The 16,726-nt window shown below is 51.0% G+C and overlaps 1 long non-coding RNA gene and 1 other non-coding gene across 2 annotated transcripts; both read left to right on the plus strand.

The window, feature by feature from the left end:
* Window positions 1-12,880: 12,880 nt before the first annotated feature.
* LOC116453559 lies at window positions 12,881-16,230 on the plus strand. The gene is made up of 5 exons (XR_004243850.1): window positions 12,881-12,976; window positions 13,688-13,776; window positions 14,819-14,906; window positions 15,867-15,986; window positions 16,149-16,230. It is a non-coding gene; the product is annotated as an uncharacterized LOC116453559 (long non-coding RNA).
* Window positions 13,543-13,618, plus strand: LOC116453736. The gene has a single exon (XR_004243918.1). It is a non-coding gene; the product is annotated as a small nucleolar RNA R38 (small nucleolar RNA).
* Window positions 16,231-16,726: the final 496 nt, after the last annotated feature.

The raw sequence follows: 16,726 nt of genomic DNA on the forward strand, positions 1-16,726 counted from the left end.
GAGGGGATTTCCATCAGTGAGGGCCGGGAAGCAGCCCCCAGGTTCCTGCAGAAGGAGCAGGGTCAGGGCTGCAGGCAGCTCAGCAAGCACACAGAGCACCACAGTCCCTGCTGCCAGCTGGACACCCCACGGACAGTGTTTCCAGCTGCCAGCCCCGGGTTATCCACCAGGATGATCCCAGGATCATTTGAGCTCCCACGCCAGAAGAGACCTGAGCACGATCCCTGCAGTGAGAGACAGCAAAGCACTGTCACCCTCCGTGAGGAGCATCCTCCAGGGATCACAACCTGCGGTGGCAATGCCACCAGTCAGGCCATGCACACATCCTGCCACTTGCAAAGCAAAGCCTGTGGGTTACATTCCTGCTTTACCCAGCTGAACTGGCTGGTGCCCCCCCTGCCAGGGATGCCACTGGGCCCAAATGTCTGCTGTGTGCCCTGTGTCCCCCCTGACCCAGCCCTGGCAGGTACTGCTCACTGTGGGCTCTGCACCACCATTACCAGGCTTTTGGAGGTTGCAATTATCTGTCTTTAAATCACACTTCCAATCCCCAGGCTGCTTTTAAGCCAGACCCCTGGTCTTTCCCTCTGCTCTCTTGCCAGTGGAAACCGCAGGAAAGGCAGATCTGTTTGTTCTGAAGCAATTTTTTAATGCCCTGTAGCTTAGAAGCTCAAGCATTACAATTCATTCTGGCTGCTCTCTGCTCCTCAGAGATTATTAGATCCTTCTTTTGATACTTCCTCACTCTTTGTAGATGTTACCCTAGTTTTAATTTTCAGGGCTTCCAGACTGTTTTTAACAGTGCTGAGCTTTCAAGTTGCTTCCTTCAAACTTTCTCCATCCATGCTTTCTCAGAGCCTAAATAGCTTTGATTATTCCCAGATGTTTTTGGTTTGTTAACCCCAGAATAGTATTGTGTAACAGCTTGGAAAGAAGACTGGCAGCAGAGGTCCTGGGTTCTCTTTCCTGGTTCACCAAATCGCTTCCCAAGAAGGACATCTATGGGATTTAACCTACAGAAGGAATGTCATTAGCAGCAACAGGACTGAAGGTGGCTGAAATCCTCTTGCTGATAAAGATAACCCTCTGAAGGCATGGCTCATTTTCTTCACCCAATTGCTCCTTATCTTCTGTGCTGAGATTTCCAAGCAGGATGGCACGTTGGGCAACAAATCTGCAGGGAAGCCTTTGAGCAGGCATTCCTGAGGCTGCCAGGCTTCACTTCATGGAAAATTGCTCACCTCCAGGCCAGGCTGGACTCAGGCTGTGGCCATCCCTGCCCTCCAGCCACCCGGCTCTGCTCTGCTGGGGCCAAGTTTTCCTTGGCCCGGCAGGATGCGTGCATCTGTCCTGACAGGCTGGAGAGTGGGGACTGAGGAGTTTTACACAACTGGCTGTGCTCCTAACAAACCTCTGCAGCCCTCCTGACTCCGGCAACTCTGCCACTCCCATGTTTGAGCCACTGCATTGCTAAACACTCATAAAAAACATCCCCATTCCCACCAGAAGAGAGCCAGGGTGTATCCTATCTGGCAGGAGATTCTTCTCAACCCTCCATAAATCTTCCCAAGATCACCCCACATTCCCCATATTTCTTGGTGCCTCCACCCACTCTGCTGGATCCTTGCACTTCCCTCTCTCAGCCTCGTGCTCAGCTCGGCGCAGCCCGAGGTTCCTCATACATCCCATGGCATCTGCCTCCCAGCTGCAGAGGACCACACCTAGGCAGGGCAAGGAGCAACAAAGGAAGAGGAAAACAAGAAGGAAAAAAGAACAAAAGCATCAAGAGAGAATATTATTTTAGCAGAGGGAAAAGCTGAGGGACAAACCAACCTACCCTGGCATGTCCCCATGCCAGTGGCGTGGTACCCAGCCTCGCCACCTTGTACCAGCTGCAGCTGGGAAAGCAGGTGAGAGACAAACCACCGCCATTCAGCCCTTGGACAGCCAAACTGACCTGCTGTAGGACGACCTTACCCAAGGAAGACACCCATGCCTCTGCCTGGGACACCGAGGGTCTCAAAAGCCCAGCCCCACCACAGCTGGGCACAGCTTGTGCTGAGCAGGTGTACCTCAGGCCAGCTCTGTGTGAGCTGGTGGGGCCAAGGCTGCACCCAGAGCTGCTCAGGAGAGCAGGGAAGAGGCAGAGGGAGGAGGATCAGCAAGATAAGCTGTGAGTGAAGAGTGTCAGTGCTTGGAAAGCGCAACCAATTTGCTTTTAGTACAGTTCATGCCTCTCCAACAGTGCCTAGAATAACAAATTCCTTCCACCCTCCAAGCCTGAATGCTGGAGGAAGCTGCTGAGAAACTTAATTGATTAGCTGGATGCGTGCACAGAAAAAAATTGCTCAGCATCAAGGAAATCACTGTCTTGACAGTTAATGCAGACACTGGTGGAAGATTAGAAAGACCAGCTGCAGCTTTTTATCACAAACCCCCTTCTTTTAGTCTGGGAACAAGGCAAGATCTGTTTTGATGGGACGACCCATTTTGCAGTGGCGCTGAGGGGCTGGAGCATCAGGGCTGTGCCTCCACACTGTGCCCACCCAGGGCTCGCCGGCCCCATAACCAGTCCTGGCATCTTCAGCTGCTGGAGGGCAAGGAGACAAGATCTGGGCTCCTCTCACCCCCACACTCCAGACCCAGAGGTTCCTATCAACCCTGGCAGCCTCTGAGCAACAGGAAGAGATGCCCTGAGAGCAATTTCAGCATCCAGGGTGCAGTGAACAGAGTTGAGCACGCTGGAGGAGCTGAGTTTCCAGATGCCTCACAGCATCCTCTCTAGCCTTGCAGAACATCTCCCCCTGTCCCAGTCCCTGCCTAGGCTTGCTGCTTTGCTCTCAGCGTCTCCAGCTCTGCCCTGCCTGCCACGAGGTCACCACCTGTGATTCTGTCCGCACACAGGATTGCTTTCTCCGTTTGGCAAAAGAAAACAGGAAGCCAAAGGCCCACAGGGGCTGTGAACTTGCCTGTCATGTTCTCTGACAGTACCAAAACCTTTTGCTGCTTGTGTTTTTCCCAAACTGTCACTGCTTGTCACACCCCTTGCTTAAAGCTCTGATCCTGAAAGCTTTCCTGAGCCCTCGGCAAAACAAATGGAGAGAGCATGGTCTGTTCTCCACAGGGATCAGACACCACCTCAAAAGCAATGAGACTGACAGTGTCAAAGCTTCCCAGAGCAGGAACAGGCAGAGCCAAGCATGCATGCCTGTGCTCCGGGGCTGCCAGAGGTGGGAGGAAGCAGCCTGCTAACCCCCAGCTTCCTCCTCTCCCTCAAACTACTCAGCTCCTGAGGTATTTGGCTCAAGGAAGGATGAAAGGGGAATGAAAGGGCTCGGCCCTCCTGTTTGCTGAGCAGAACTGCTCTCCTGTCCTCTGTTTCCTCTACTGCTGCTATTTGACCTGAGCAGCCCAGAGGAATTTTAGTCACGGTGCATTCCTAGCACAGCATCGGTTTTCTGGAGCAAAACGGGAACAGCTGCCAAGAAACAAATCTTCCCCTGATGCCTGGCACTCCTCACGGGTGGAACAAAACTTCTTGAAAGCCCAGGGGAAAAACCACCAGATCTCAGCAGCAGCAAACCCCATCCCACTCCAGCCCATCCCCTCCAGGGATTTTGCATCATGAGGGGGCTCAGCCAGAGACTAATGAACATCGTGATCACATCCATACGGCACCACTTTGAGAGCTTTGAGTCAAAGAGGAGGTGAAGAGAGATCTGATCTTTAGCTGAAGGCAGTGCTGTGGGAAACAGTGCACTTTGGCTGAACCCCCCAGCATCCAAATCCAGCTGTGTCCAGTGTCCTCCTACCTGCCCAGGCCCGTTGTCACTATTGTAACCAGGCAGGTAGATGGTGCTGATATGGAGCACGTCAAGTTCACACATGGCTTGCTGTGAAAGAGTTTTTGAGGCTTGTCAGGACTAAGAGAAGTTTGGCCCCGAGTGCTGTGAAAAAATCTGGTGCTATCGGAGTCAGACTGGCGAGGAGGGAAGTACACAAGGGGTTGCATGGGCTGAGCATGGATTGCAGGTGGAGGTATCTGTGCCCATGGGATTTCTGTGTGCTTGAATAGCAGAGCTCCCAGATGAACACAACCCCTTTCCCCATGAAGGTTAATATCCTTCCCAGTTATTAACCAAATGTGGGACAGAGCCTGCAATAGTCTCCCTGCCATGCTCACCAGTTTCTTCACAGATTGCTGTGATTTGGCAGAGTTGGGAGGAGGGAGATAATCACAGATAGTCAGAAGAAAATTGAGGAAAGTGTTTCTGGAGGCCTGGAACCTGCTGAGACACACAAGCAGCCTCAAAGAACATGGCTTCTTGCCCCTTTCAGCTGAAGAAGCAACACTTGCTCTGTGTTCGCTCACATCTTAAATGTGATAGATAGAATAAGGACAGAAATATTGGCAAGCCAGTTCCTTGGAGGGCTTATGCCAGCTGACACCTGCTTCTTGCTGATAACAGGGTTCCACCCTCAGTCATGGTGCAGAAGGCAGCCTTCAGACAATATGAAGGCAATATGTTTTTCTTGTTCATCCTGATTGAGACTGAGGCTTATCTTGAAATCATCCACTGTGGTTAGTGCTCAGCAGTCTGACAGAAATGGGTCTGATGGAGGTTCAGCTTCACCTTCTCAGCGATCATTTTAGCAGGATATGCAGGAACAAGCTCAGCCAGCAGCAACTCTGGTTCACTCAAGTCAGGGCAGTTTCTCTGACCATGAGGATTTTTAGGCATGAAGCTTGTAGAGTTCACAGCTAGGACAGGTACAGCGCTGATCTGCTAAAGACTAAGGCAGCAACACCAGGTTACCCCCACTTAAGATGCATTAAGGTTTTCTGTGACGGTAACATGAAGTTCACATTGCAACACGCATCACCTCCCTGCTCACTGAGATTCCTGGGAAACTGCCGGGAGTGCTTCAGAGTGACTGGAGCCACTGACTGCAGGCAAGTCACGGCAGCGCTTTAGCTTGTAAGCTGGAGATGACAGAGAAGCCCAATCCTTGAAAAGCCAAGAATTCCTTTGTGATCCAGGCTTTCAGGCCAGGTTTACACAGCAAGCCAGTTCCAGCAAGCCTAGACTGCAGCTTCTCCTTCTGTTTCTTGGCTAGCCCAGGCCGTTCTGCTACAACAACACAAGCAAAGTCCACTGTCACAAACACCATCTGCTGAAGAGGAGGGAGGTTTCACACTGTGTCAGTCTCTTTTATCTCAGTGTAGGCTCTGCACAGGAGCCGGCTGAAGTTAGAAAAGCAAAGGAGACCCCAGCAACAGCTTTTCCTGGTGCTGTCTGTGGGCAGTTACTGATTTGAGTGGAAGAGGACTCCAGGGAGGAAGGACAGCACACAAGCAGCTGGTCCATCACATCACTCTTCAGGCTTTGGTTGAAAATAGCATCAGAGTTTTCCCCCCCTAAACTACATGAAGTCCCAGGCAACAGGAGCAGCCTTGCTCAAGAGCTAAGCCAGCCCAGCTGAGCTCAGTCTTTCTGTTTTGGATCAGGTCACCCCAGAAACAGAAGCAGCAGGAGCCAGGCTGGGACTGGCTGTAGGAGGAACCACCATTTACCTCTTCCCCACATATCTACAGAGGAACAGCCACACACACCTCAGCAGCAGCAAGGTCAGCTGTCAGCTTCTTTAGCCACCCAAGAGGTATTTGAGTTTCTCTGGAAGCAGCATCTTCAGATCACAGCCCAGCACCATTGTCAGACTGAACAGCTGAGGCAGGAATGTAATTCTAGAGGCTGTAGAGCAAATGCAGGAGATCAGAGCACATTTCTGTAGCACTACAGGTTGCACACACTGGACAAAGCAAGTCAGAGCAGAGAGCAGCCACCCAGCCCTGGGTGCTGAGGGGATCTATACCCCGCAGCTGGGCACGGAGCTGAGCAGGACTGGGCCAGGGCAAACACAAAACTGAGCAGGAGCACAGACTCCTTCCCTGGTTGGACAGGAGCAGAGCAGGTAGAACTGGGCAGAAACAAGACCTGACTGGGGGCTGGGGACAAGCTGAGACCTTGGGCAAGTTGATGGGAAGTACAGTCCTCCTCTGCTTCCCAGGAACCTGGTTCTCATATGTCTTCCTCGTGGACGAACACTCTTTTTCACAGTCCAAAGTCTCCCTCATGCTGAGCAGGATGCCCTCCTTTCCCTGAGAGCCCACATTGATGATGGTCCTGCTCCAGGACCGATACTCCAGGGTTTGGAGTCTGGGACCCAGGGCATCAGATCCGCATGGAGGCTGCAGAGCAGCCACGGATCTCCAGCAGCCTGCAACACCCAGTGCTTCAGACCAATTCCCTCTCATCCTGGAGCCAAACCAGGATGCAGCTCCAGCTCTTCAACAGCAAAAAGCTGCATTAGTTGAAGTCACGGTGCCAGCTGTGTGTTTAAATGGGAATTACATAGGGTTTCTGCCGTGGTAATGCAGCAGGTGCTGGCAGTGCTGCTGAGACAGATGAGGAAGGAAGGGCAGTGGGCTGGGAACTGGGAGAGGTGCTCAGGGAGAAGAGAGGCTCCTGATTCTTGCCCTGCTCACACGTAGGAAAGATACCCCAGCACTCAGCCAGCCCATAGCACCTTGCTCCTTTGAGCTCCCTGGCTCCTGCTGAGTTTTCACCACCATAAATCTTGGGTCTGGGAAAGACAAACACCACTGGGAGCGAGCACTCACAGGCACTGACTGCTAGCAGAAGTGCCCTGGCCATGAACCGTGATCCTATGGCATGAGGCACTGACCAAACACAGACATCAAAGGTGGTGCCCATGCCAAACTGCAGCCTCTTGGAAGAAGATGTTTGGGAAGTGATTATGAATTTGGAGCCTCCCAAACTGGGCTAGCAGCTGGATCCTCTGGTTGAATAAAACCCTGCCAAAAATTAAGATCTGTTTCTGCAAAGCTGAAACAGCAAACTTGTTTGTCTTTCTTCTTCCCCTCACAACCACGTTGTTTTAAACATTTACAGAGACCTTTATACTGTTTAAATAATGATTGGGGTGGAGGGGGGTTGTTTCCAGTTTTTTTGCCAGCTGCTCCAAGTCAGCAGCTCTTCACATGCAACTTCTGGAAAACCAGGTGCTGCGGTTTGTGACAGTACCACCCACACTGTCCTGGTTCCCCCTGCCTCACCTTGCTTGCCCCACAGCTGCTCCAGCAGAAAGGACCCCCGTGACCCCCTAAGCTTCAGTCCTGCCCCCTCCAGAAGACGGGGTTACCCTGAGTCCTGCTGCAGCAGTTCCATCCTCTCTGCAGCGTGCTGGGTGCAGCCCCTGGTTTGTGGGATAAAGGGGTGCATGTCCAGCTCCCCCAAACAGCCCCCCAAGCCCCCGGCAGCACTTCCCAGGCCGCAGAGCTCACACGCTGGTGCCAGGCAGCCACGGTGGGGCTTCCTCCCCCTGACCTTGGGAGGAGAGGTGGAGGAGGATGCCGGAGCAGCTGAGCGCTCCCATCCCCGAGCACAAGCGCTACGGAAGATTAGCCATCTCCCGCGGTGCCTGTTCTCCCGCCCACCTCCTTCAGCAGCGAGGAGATGACAGCTGAGGCAAGAGAGGAGAGCGCTTGAGATGTGCAGGGGGAGAGATGGCTGAAGGCAGACCGACCTTGCAGCAACAGCAACGCAGCAGTGTGGTGGTGGCTCGATCAGAAAGAAAGGCATGTGAGCCTCTCCCTTATGTAGGCAGGTCTCCAGGAATCTGGGGGCTGTGTTGGGCTTGACTGAGTTCTATTTGCAACCTGTGGGGAAAGGGAGCGGGCAAGGCTGTCCAGGAGAGCTGGGTGCTTTCTGCAGGATGTTTAGACTGAGTGAAAGGACAGAGAAGTGAGTATGAGACATGCCATGGAAGCAGGATGTGGGATAGAGAAATGTTTATACAGTCAAACTCAGGCTAATCTATGGCAGGCTTTAGAGACCATAAAAGCCATCTGCAAGTGGATAGATCACATTCTGCAGGAAAACAATGGTTTAAAACAACATGATCTACTTTGATCTACTCTGAATAGATCACACTTGTGAGCCTGAAGACAAGGATAGGATAAGTAGATCCATGAGTTCAGCCTGCACAGGGAGGGTGGGTAGAAAAGGCCATTTATGGTCTCTTCCTGTACAAGAACTTGGGGCCACCAAGCAGAACTACCAGGAGCCAGACACGGAGCAAACAAAAGGAAGCTGGTCCCTCTCCTCCCCATGGTTGTTCCAGATGCACAGCAGGCTGAGCAAGTTCATGGAAAGCAAAGTTACTGAAATCTCCATTCCAAAGAACACCCATTAGCAGGGGCGGTGAACTGACCTCTAGCTCCCAGAATCTGCACCCCTCGAATGGTTGGTGGCCAGAAAGGTGCTGGGAGATGCACCATAAGTAGTCACGCTACTTCTGCATTCCCATGGCATTCATTTTGAACATCTCTTGGAAAAATGACACGAGTCTGGGTGGCCCTTGGGCTGATGCCCCACAGCAGGGCTCCTTCAAGCAGATGTCACTGGGAAACTGTTCTTAACAAACCTTTTTACAGACAGCAGGAGGAATAAGCACTGTCCTTTAATCAGCTGCCCTCTGTCATCTTGAAAAGCCTCAGTTTACCTTCAGACTTAGTCAAATTAGGCATTAGGCCTGCTTTCCCTGCGCAAGGGTGAGAAAAATTAACCAAAAGGTCCTGAAATAACATGGCCTTTCATCATTTAAACTTGTTCTTTCCCATTAAGCAATGAAAGCAGCAGAGATGCTATTTTCAAAAGTAGCTCGAAACAATTATCTCCTTCCTCTGGAATAAACGCTGGGAAGCAAGAGGTGAGCGGGAGATACAGCATTTGCAATTCTCCATTTTCCATCTGCAGTAGGAAGAAATGTTGATTTGCATTGTGCTCTGACACAACTGCTTGACCTTGGTGCAGCTTATGCTAATTACGTGCAAGAAAATGTTTGTTCTGTGTGTGCCCAGCATATTTCTGGTATCTGAGCCAGATAGATGAAATATTGCTTATAGGACAGTGCAGACTGGGATGGCTGCACCAATGGCTGGTTGGCCGAGTAATCAGCCAAAAAGCAAACGGAAACTCTGTGATAAAAGAGGGCCTGAGAAGTTTCCCGTTAATATTACCTGAGTATTTTTATACCAACTCACTCCCTTTCTCCTTGCCATGCTGGAATTGCTCAGGCTGACACAGAAAATAGAGACAGGATCCATCTCTTTGCCCAAAGCAAGGACAACTCTGCTTTCCTTGCTCATCTGATTTGGCCTAAAAGGAAATCTCTCTCCTGTTCCTGGTAGCTTTACAGTGTTAAAGTTTTCCTGCCACCTTTGGGTGCATTTGTGTAGCTGTACACATCTCCCATCTCTGGGTGTGCTCGGAGGGTGTATAGTCTAATTAAACATACTCATCCACGAAGAAGCTGGATTCCTGCTGCTACTGTTCAACAAACGCATCGGTCTGGCCCCAGGATTTATCTGTGCACGCACTGCCACTGGAACATTTTGTGTGTGCTCTCTGTTCCGGTTGCTCCTCCAAGGAACGGAGCTGGGAACGCAATCTGGCTCCCTCTGACGAGACGGTCACTTTGCCTGGCTGGGACACAGACCTGAAGGATCCAAGGTGTTGATCAGCTTGTCTCCATCCCACTGACACAATCTCCTCAAGATCCATTCTCTGTTGCACTCAATAAACAGTACCTTGACGTTGGCTTTGTTGCACTGTGCCCTAAACTCAGTTGAGAAAAAGGGGAAGAAGCAGGAGGAAGAGCTGGGTGGCTGGAGCTGCCATTTCTTCTACACCATCAGGAGAAAGGGGAAGGTTTCCTTTCCTCAACCTGCAGAATCCATCCCAGAAAAGACATCCCTTCTTTGCACAGCTATTCTGTAAGCATAAAGCTCTTGTTATTCAGCACACAGGCCTCCAAGTACAGCAGAGCATTCCTGAGCCTGCTGAAGTTCTACATAAGCACACGAGACATGCTGAGGAGGAACGGGCTTAGGTTTAAACGTGTATTTAATATTAAATGAAGGCTTAAGAGCTTTGCTGCCAGGAGCAGGGAAGGATGTTTTGTTTGCAGTGTGCCTTGTCCTGTGTGGGAAGATGTTGCTTGTCTGCTGCTGAGCTCCAAAGAGCCTTTCTGCCATTTCAGGGGACTGATTTGAAGCAACTGACACCAGGATCGAGGACCTTGTGGCAGGCTTTTTTTTTTTATAGTATCTTTTCTCTCAGAAGTCTGAAATACCAGCAAGCAATCTCCAGCCTTAGCCCCAGGGACTGTTTTTTGTTGGGCACCCAGCATTTCTGACAGAGACAGAAATTTTTCATTCAGCATCTCCTCATGCTCTGTACACTGAAGCCTGGCAGGGGGCTTGGGGTCTGCCAGGGGGGAACTGGCTTTTTAATGGGTTCAAACACCCTGACTGCTTCCCCCTGGCCATATATCGAAGATAACCACAGCAAAGCATCTCTGAACCCCCAGATGTTTTGTTTCTCCAGGCTTTGTGGAGCCGTGTCTGCAGGGTGGGACTGGGGCAGGCAGAGGAGAAATCAGGAGGAAATCAAATTACTGCCGATAAGCATGGAGAGTTTCTCCCTCAAGGGATTTACAGGCAGCTAAGAGAGGAAAAGGGTGGAAAACTGAGAGGTGACCTTGTCCTTCAGTCTGAGCGTGGGATCAAAGTCCAGCTGATGGTGGAGTGGTTCTGTCATTGATTTCCATTTGTTTTTCCATCCTTCCCTCCTCTGTCAGATATTCTGCCCATTCTCCTGCTATCTGCCCTAGGGATAACCAAACACCTCACAGCTGAGCCCAGACTTCTTTGGAGAGGGTAATGCTGTAGCTTTGCAGGACAGATACTGATCTCTCACACGATTCGTGGGAGGAAGCAATCCCCTCCAAATCCTCTGCAGGGAAATTGAGAGCAGCCCCCAAAAGTTCCCGTGTAGATCTATGTGCCCTTTTCTTAGCTTTTCTTACTCGCTCAACCTTTCAGACACTGGAGGAAGAAAATATCATAACTGATGGAGATCGGCCACAGGAAATCTATCCAAATTATGTCCAAATTGCCCTTGGGAGTAGCACTGCAGCTGCCTGAGGAAGGAGAGTACGTTCAGAACCATCAGACCAGGCTGTAACTTCCTTCACATCTCGGAAGGTTCACAGATCCTCAGAACAGCCACCACATCCTGCTGACCTCGGGGAGGCTCTGCCTCGTCCTGCAGCTCCCGGCGAAGGTTCCACACCGGAGATCCGTGGGACATGCTCGCCCTCTAAAGGGAAGAGCTGAGAAAACTCGATTAATTCCCCCCACAGGCAAAGTTGCAGAGAATTAGGAACGCGTGGCCATGGGCGAGGCAATGACCATCCCTCTTCACCCCGAGTCTTTGTTCTGACTCCAAGATATCCTTGGAAACATCACCCGTGCACTGCAGCCATGAATAATTAGGGCCAATCGACTGCACACTTAGCTCATGCTGTTCTCCCGAGCTTTTAATTGAGGAGTCCATTCATTACTTGGTACCTGGCAGAGCTTATCCTTTTATAGGCACACATGGGCTCTGCGGGCTGAGCGGCTTCCACCCAAAAATCAAGACAGTGGCAAATCCCTTGGCACATCCAAGTTACATCTTCTCTCCTTCCAGGATGTGAACGCTGCACAAAGGGGATTTTAGTTGTTTTATTTTTTAAAACCTGCCTCCCGTGGGGACTTAAAGGGCTAATTCTAGTTGAATTAGACAGGTTATATTTGCTTATTTAGGAAGCTAAAAGCAGCCAGGCAGATTGCCAGCCAAATCTTCAAGGAGCAAAGGCTGCTTCGGTGAAGGCTGCTGTTCTGTATCGTCATCTGCCTTCCTACCAGGCCAAACACTCATTCCAAACAGGGGCAGGAGGACCCTTGTGTACTCATGTCAGAGCCCAGGACTCTCTGCAGGCTGCTCTTCCCTGCCAGGACAGCTTTCAGGCTTTCTGCATCTCGCGGGGGGCACAGAGAGCTGGGGAACACCTCACAGCCAGCCGCTTGTGTTGGAAGCAGCTTATTTATACCAGCACGTCGGCATCTCTCTACAGCTTTCTTGCAAATTATCTTCGTTTTAAAAGCCTCCTGCAGCCTGTTGAGTCTTTAAGAGAAGCTTTAAGAAACAGCATGGGCCATTCTGGAGAGCAAAGGGAATGTGGGAACCTGGCAACTTTCTACGAGCACACCTCTGAGCCAAACACCCCAAGGGATCGCTAATCCCACACTTTCCAGACATTTCAGGGATGACACTGGGGCTGTCATCTCTACTCAGACTTGGCTGCTTTCAGATTCCCATTTGTTGGCTTTCCGTTCCCATCCACTGGAGCTTTTTACCACAAGGATGGATAAGCCTTTGGGGCAAGAAAGTAGATATTAGCAGTTCTTATTTTTCTTCTCCTTGGTTCTTTCTGCACTTTGTTAATGTTCACACAGATTTCATATACAAGCTAAATAGAATCATCCATAGTTTCATACATAAGTTACAATTTCATTTATAGTTTCATATGCAAGCTAAATAGGATCCTGTGGATTTCACGTCAGGTTTTAACAGCAAAGGACAATCACAGCACATCCTGGAAGCATCGCACATTCAAAGAGTGGAACATACATTTGCTAACTAATCTCTGACTAATCCCTGATCTCCCACTAATTAGCCCCTTCCTCCATGAGCTAATGCATATTCAGCCTTTTGAAGCATTTGGCGTGCTAAGCACAATCATACATTTCTCCCTAAAGAACAGGGGACATGAAGAATTAATAAATAATTAGTAAATGCCAGTAATAAGTGGGATGAGGGGGGCAGAAGCTCTGTTTAGTCCTGAGGGGCGGGACTACAGTTCCCATCAGCCCCCGCGCCCCAGGGGGCCGCCCTACAGTTCCCATACGCCCTCACGGATCAGGACTACAGTTCCCATGAGCCCCCGCGGCCCACCCCTCTCTCCCCGCGGTCTCTGAGGCAGCATGGCGGCGGAGCGGTGTGCGGTGAGTGGGCACGGCCGCCATCCGCCGCCATCCGCGGGCACGGCGGCCTCGAGGGGCGCGGGGACGGCGGGAGGCTGCGCGGAGAACTCCCGCGCACCGCCAGAACCGCCCGTAGGGCTGCAGCGAAGGCTTGAGAGCTGCATGGGGGTCGTGATGGTGGCCCGGCCCCCCCGCCATGGTGGATGGAGAGAGCAAGGCCGGGGGCGCTGCGCTCCGCGGGCTCCGGCCCTGCCGTGGCGGGGCTGCGCCGGGTACCGCGGGCTGGCCCGAGCGGTGCTCAGCTCGCAGGGTTTCACTCCGCCTGTGCTGATTCTTCCCCAGCGGCATCTGGGGGACAGCGTTTCATGGGCAGCGGGTGCGGCTCAGCCGGGGCGCTGCTGTCGGGGCAGCCTCCGAGCACCGCGAGGCGGGGGTCCAGCGGGCAGAGCCCCCTCGCACAGCCGGGGCCGGGGAGCCACGTGTAGCCGCAGGTGTCGGTGCCACCCGGGTGAGGAGCGTGATAGCTGCGAGGGCAAGAACAGATTTGCGGTTTGGGGTGGTCCTGCACGCTTTAGCTGCTCTGGAAGCTGAGCTAGTGATGATAAAAGTTATCCCTGTCTGAATTTGATCTTTCCTCTGTGGAAGCGTGACTCTGAGGCTCAGTGTTAGAGACACAAAGGTAAAGGAATGGTTTGTTATCTGAACTAACTCTGTCCCCTTTCTCGGTTTCAGAGCACGACACCGTGTCAAGAAGGGGTAAAAACACTCCCGTGGCTGGGGAGCTGATTTACCCACTGGACTGACAGTGCACCTGCACAATGGTGAGAAACAGCAGCATCTGTCTTGGCACAGTGTGGTTTTTTTCTCCTCTTGGTGGGTTATGGAAGAAAGACTCTCTCTGCTGTGTCAAATCATATCCTCCTGCAACCCTGGGTCTCCTGGGAGGGATATAAAAGCCCAACGTCTTGATGAATGTAATTAAGCCAGTCAAGGCTGTAGCTTTGTCACAGCTGGCACCCGAGTGTGCTGCCCTTTGCTGCCGCAGAGCACAAGCTGAAAAGCAGCACAGAATGAATGGGAATTTTACTGGTGTTGGTGCCCAACAGAGCCCCTGCTTGTCAGCATGGTCAGAGATGAGCCAGAGTAGAAGGATTAGAGGTAGGAGGGATTGCATGACAGCCCATTATGGAGACACTTGACACAGCTCATCTCATAACTGTATCTGTCACAGAAATAGACCTAGTGACAGAATAATTGCTCTGTTTGCCTACCTGGAGGTGCTCTGGGACAGTTTCAAACTTGCATCAGGTTACTGGGAGTGGGGAGGTGCAGCTCTCCTGCCCCAAAGGGTCATCCTGTGAAGGACACACCCTGAGGAATCCTCCTGAGGGGATGTGGCTGTCCTAGGTCTGAGGAGTGCATTTCTCAAGATAAACCCATAGACAAATTACACCATGGATGGATAGATTATTCTTGTGTGCAGGGAACAAGTTAGACTGAGAGGTTTCTGGAAGATGATGAGGAGAATGTCAGGTTGAAACAGCTTAAAAGGGTCCAAACCACCAACGTGTCAGAGCTGGTGGGGTTTTTTTTCTTAAGCAAGGATTTAAATAGCATCCACCTCCCAAAGTTCCTTGTCTGAATGAGACAGCCCCCTGGCAAACAAGCTCCCCTGTGTCTTGAGGGACAGGTTTCTGCTCTGCTAAGTTTGTGAGACCAAATTTGCCTGTCTCTGAATGGAGAATTTGTCGAATTCTTGCTCTGTGATCCAGTGCTGGGTTTTTTTCGGGAGAGGTGAGGAAAAGAGGACAAATTTTATTTAAATCGCTTGTGCTAACAGTGTTCATTGCAACTTGTATTTAGGAGGAAATGGTCCTGCAGAATCCTGAGGCTGCTCTTGCCCAAAGACAGCTTTGGCCAGAGGGCAGCTGCTACATTGGGCTTCAGGCTGGTAAGAGAATTGAATTCTTCAGTATTGTGTGTTGTTTGGTTTTAATTCATTAATTATATGCCAGGCCTGTAGACACATTGAGTGACCTGCTGAGCCTAATCTCTGAAGTTTTACCAGGAAAACCCCAGGGAGAACAGCTGTGTAGCCAGGGCTGGGACAGACACTGAGCCTGTGATGTGCTGTTATCCCTGTCTGACACTCAGCTTGAGGAGGAAAATGTCCACTGAGGCTCAGCTACTTCCCTTAGTGGGTCCCCTGCTCCTTGCAAAGAGCCCACAGGCATGAGTGGCACCAGTGTGACAACCCTTCCCCTGTCCTGCCACCCTGTGATGTGTGACAGCAGCCAAGGGCAGTCCCAGGCACAGCTCCCTGCAGCCCCGACATACCTGCAGAGCTGCTGTTGTCATAGCACAGTTTAGAGCTGTAAAGAGCTTTCAAGTTCCCTATGCAAACAGTGACAGGTTGAAGGGCAGATAAGAAATGCATTTTTTTATCTTGCTTGATGTACAGTCACTGAACACACAGGCTGGAACAGCACTTTGTCTTGGGCAGCTGACAGCTGCCTTCTGCTAAATGATTTTATGCTTTATTGAGCAGAATTTGGTTTTGTTTGCAGAAGGTCAATAACACTTCTGACAGGCTGCCCGGCAGAGCTGGTGATAGGGAGTGTCGTCAGGAGTCAAGATTGGTTTGTGGAAGGGGAGGGAATGGCACCACAAATCAGGCACAGGGGTGCTCTTACAGCACAGCTGTCTTCCAGGCAGGATCAGGCACTGGGACAAGCACATGGAGCTTTTGGCTTCCATGGTGTAACAGGGAGAAGAAAGTGGAGAAAGCAGCCTAATGATGAGTGGGAAAAGGAAAAGCTACTCGATGCTTTGAGACCAGAGGGCCAGGAATTGTTTCAGAATGGACTTTTTGAGGAAAACAGTTACAGCCTTGGTTTGTGGTTTTTCCCAGCTCTAGAAGGAAGGTGGTTCTGGACTGAGTGTCACAAGTGACTACTGATACGTCATGTGAAATGGCCACCTGTGTGTAGCCTCAGGTTCCTGCTCAGTGGTTGCTGCAGCCACACCACGGGTAAGTGAGCACTAAAACCAAAAAGGATGTGGGTAGCAGTGCCAGTGGTTCAGGTGGGAGCAAGGTTTTGTCTCCTGGGACCTCTACTCCAGATTAAATAGTGCAAATCCTGAATCTTCCAGCTGCTCTGACACTGTCTTGTTTCTTTTTTTTTCCCACCAGGACCTGATCTACACGTGGCTGGAGGAAAAAGTGATTCCCTGCTTTCTTCTGTTTCAGAATAAAATAAGTTGTGGAAAATCTTCCAAGTTGAAGTGGGATATTTATTTATTTTTGTAAAGGTTGGAGTCCATGCTCATAAAGGTGTTTTCCAGCTGTAATGATTCTGATCCTTCTTGGACAGAAATGGTTTTTTGCAGGTAGGAAGGATTTGGATTAAAACACTTCCTGAAGTGGCAGTTGGGAGCTTACCCTTCATAGCAAACCCGAAGACCTCACTGTCTGCAGATTCTGTCCCAGAAGTAATTAGTGGGAACAGTGTGACAAAACTAACTTATGGCTAAGGTCTGGTGCCAAACGGTTCTTGTGGTGTGCTTGGGAGTACAGCTGTGACTAAGTCCTTAAAACGGAGTTAAAACTCCAGCACCAGGCTCCACCCTTGGCTGGGAATGTCCCTTATTGAGAGGGGAAAGGAAAGGTGCACCTTGTAGTTCCCAATATTTAATTCCTGATGCAGTGCCTGTGAGCTGGATGATTCCAGGCAGGATTGCAGCACCATGACAGCACTGTCCTGCTCTGAT

The sequence above is a fragment of the Corvus moneduloides genome, chromosome 19 (assembly GCF_009650955.1).
Source record: "Corvus moneduloides isolate bCorMon1 chromosome 19, bCorMon1.pri, whole genome shotgun sequence".
Taxonomy (NCBI): Eukaryota; Metazoa; Chordata; class Aves; order Passeriformes; family Corvidae; genus Corvus; species Corvus moneduloides.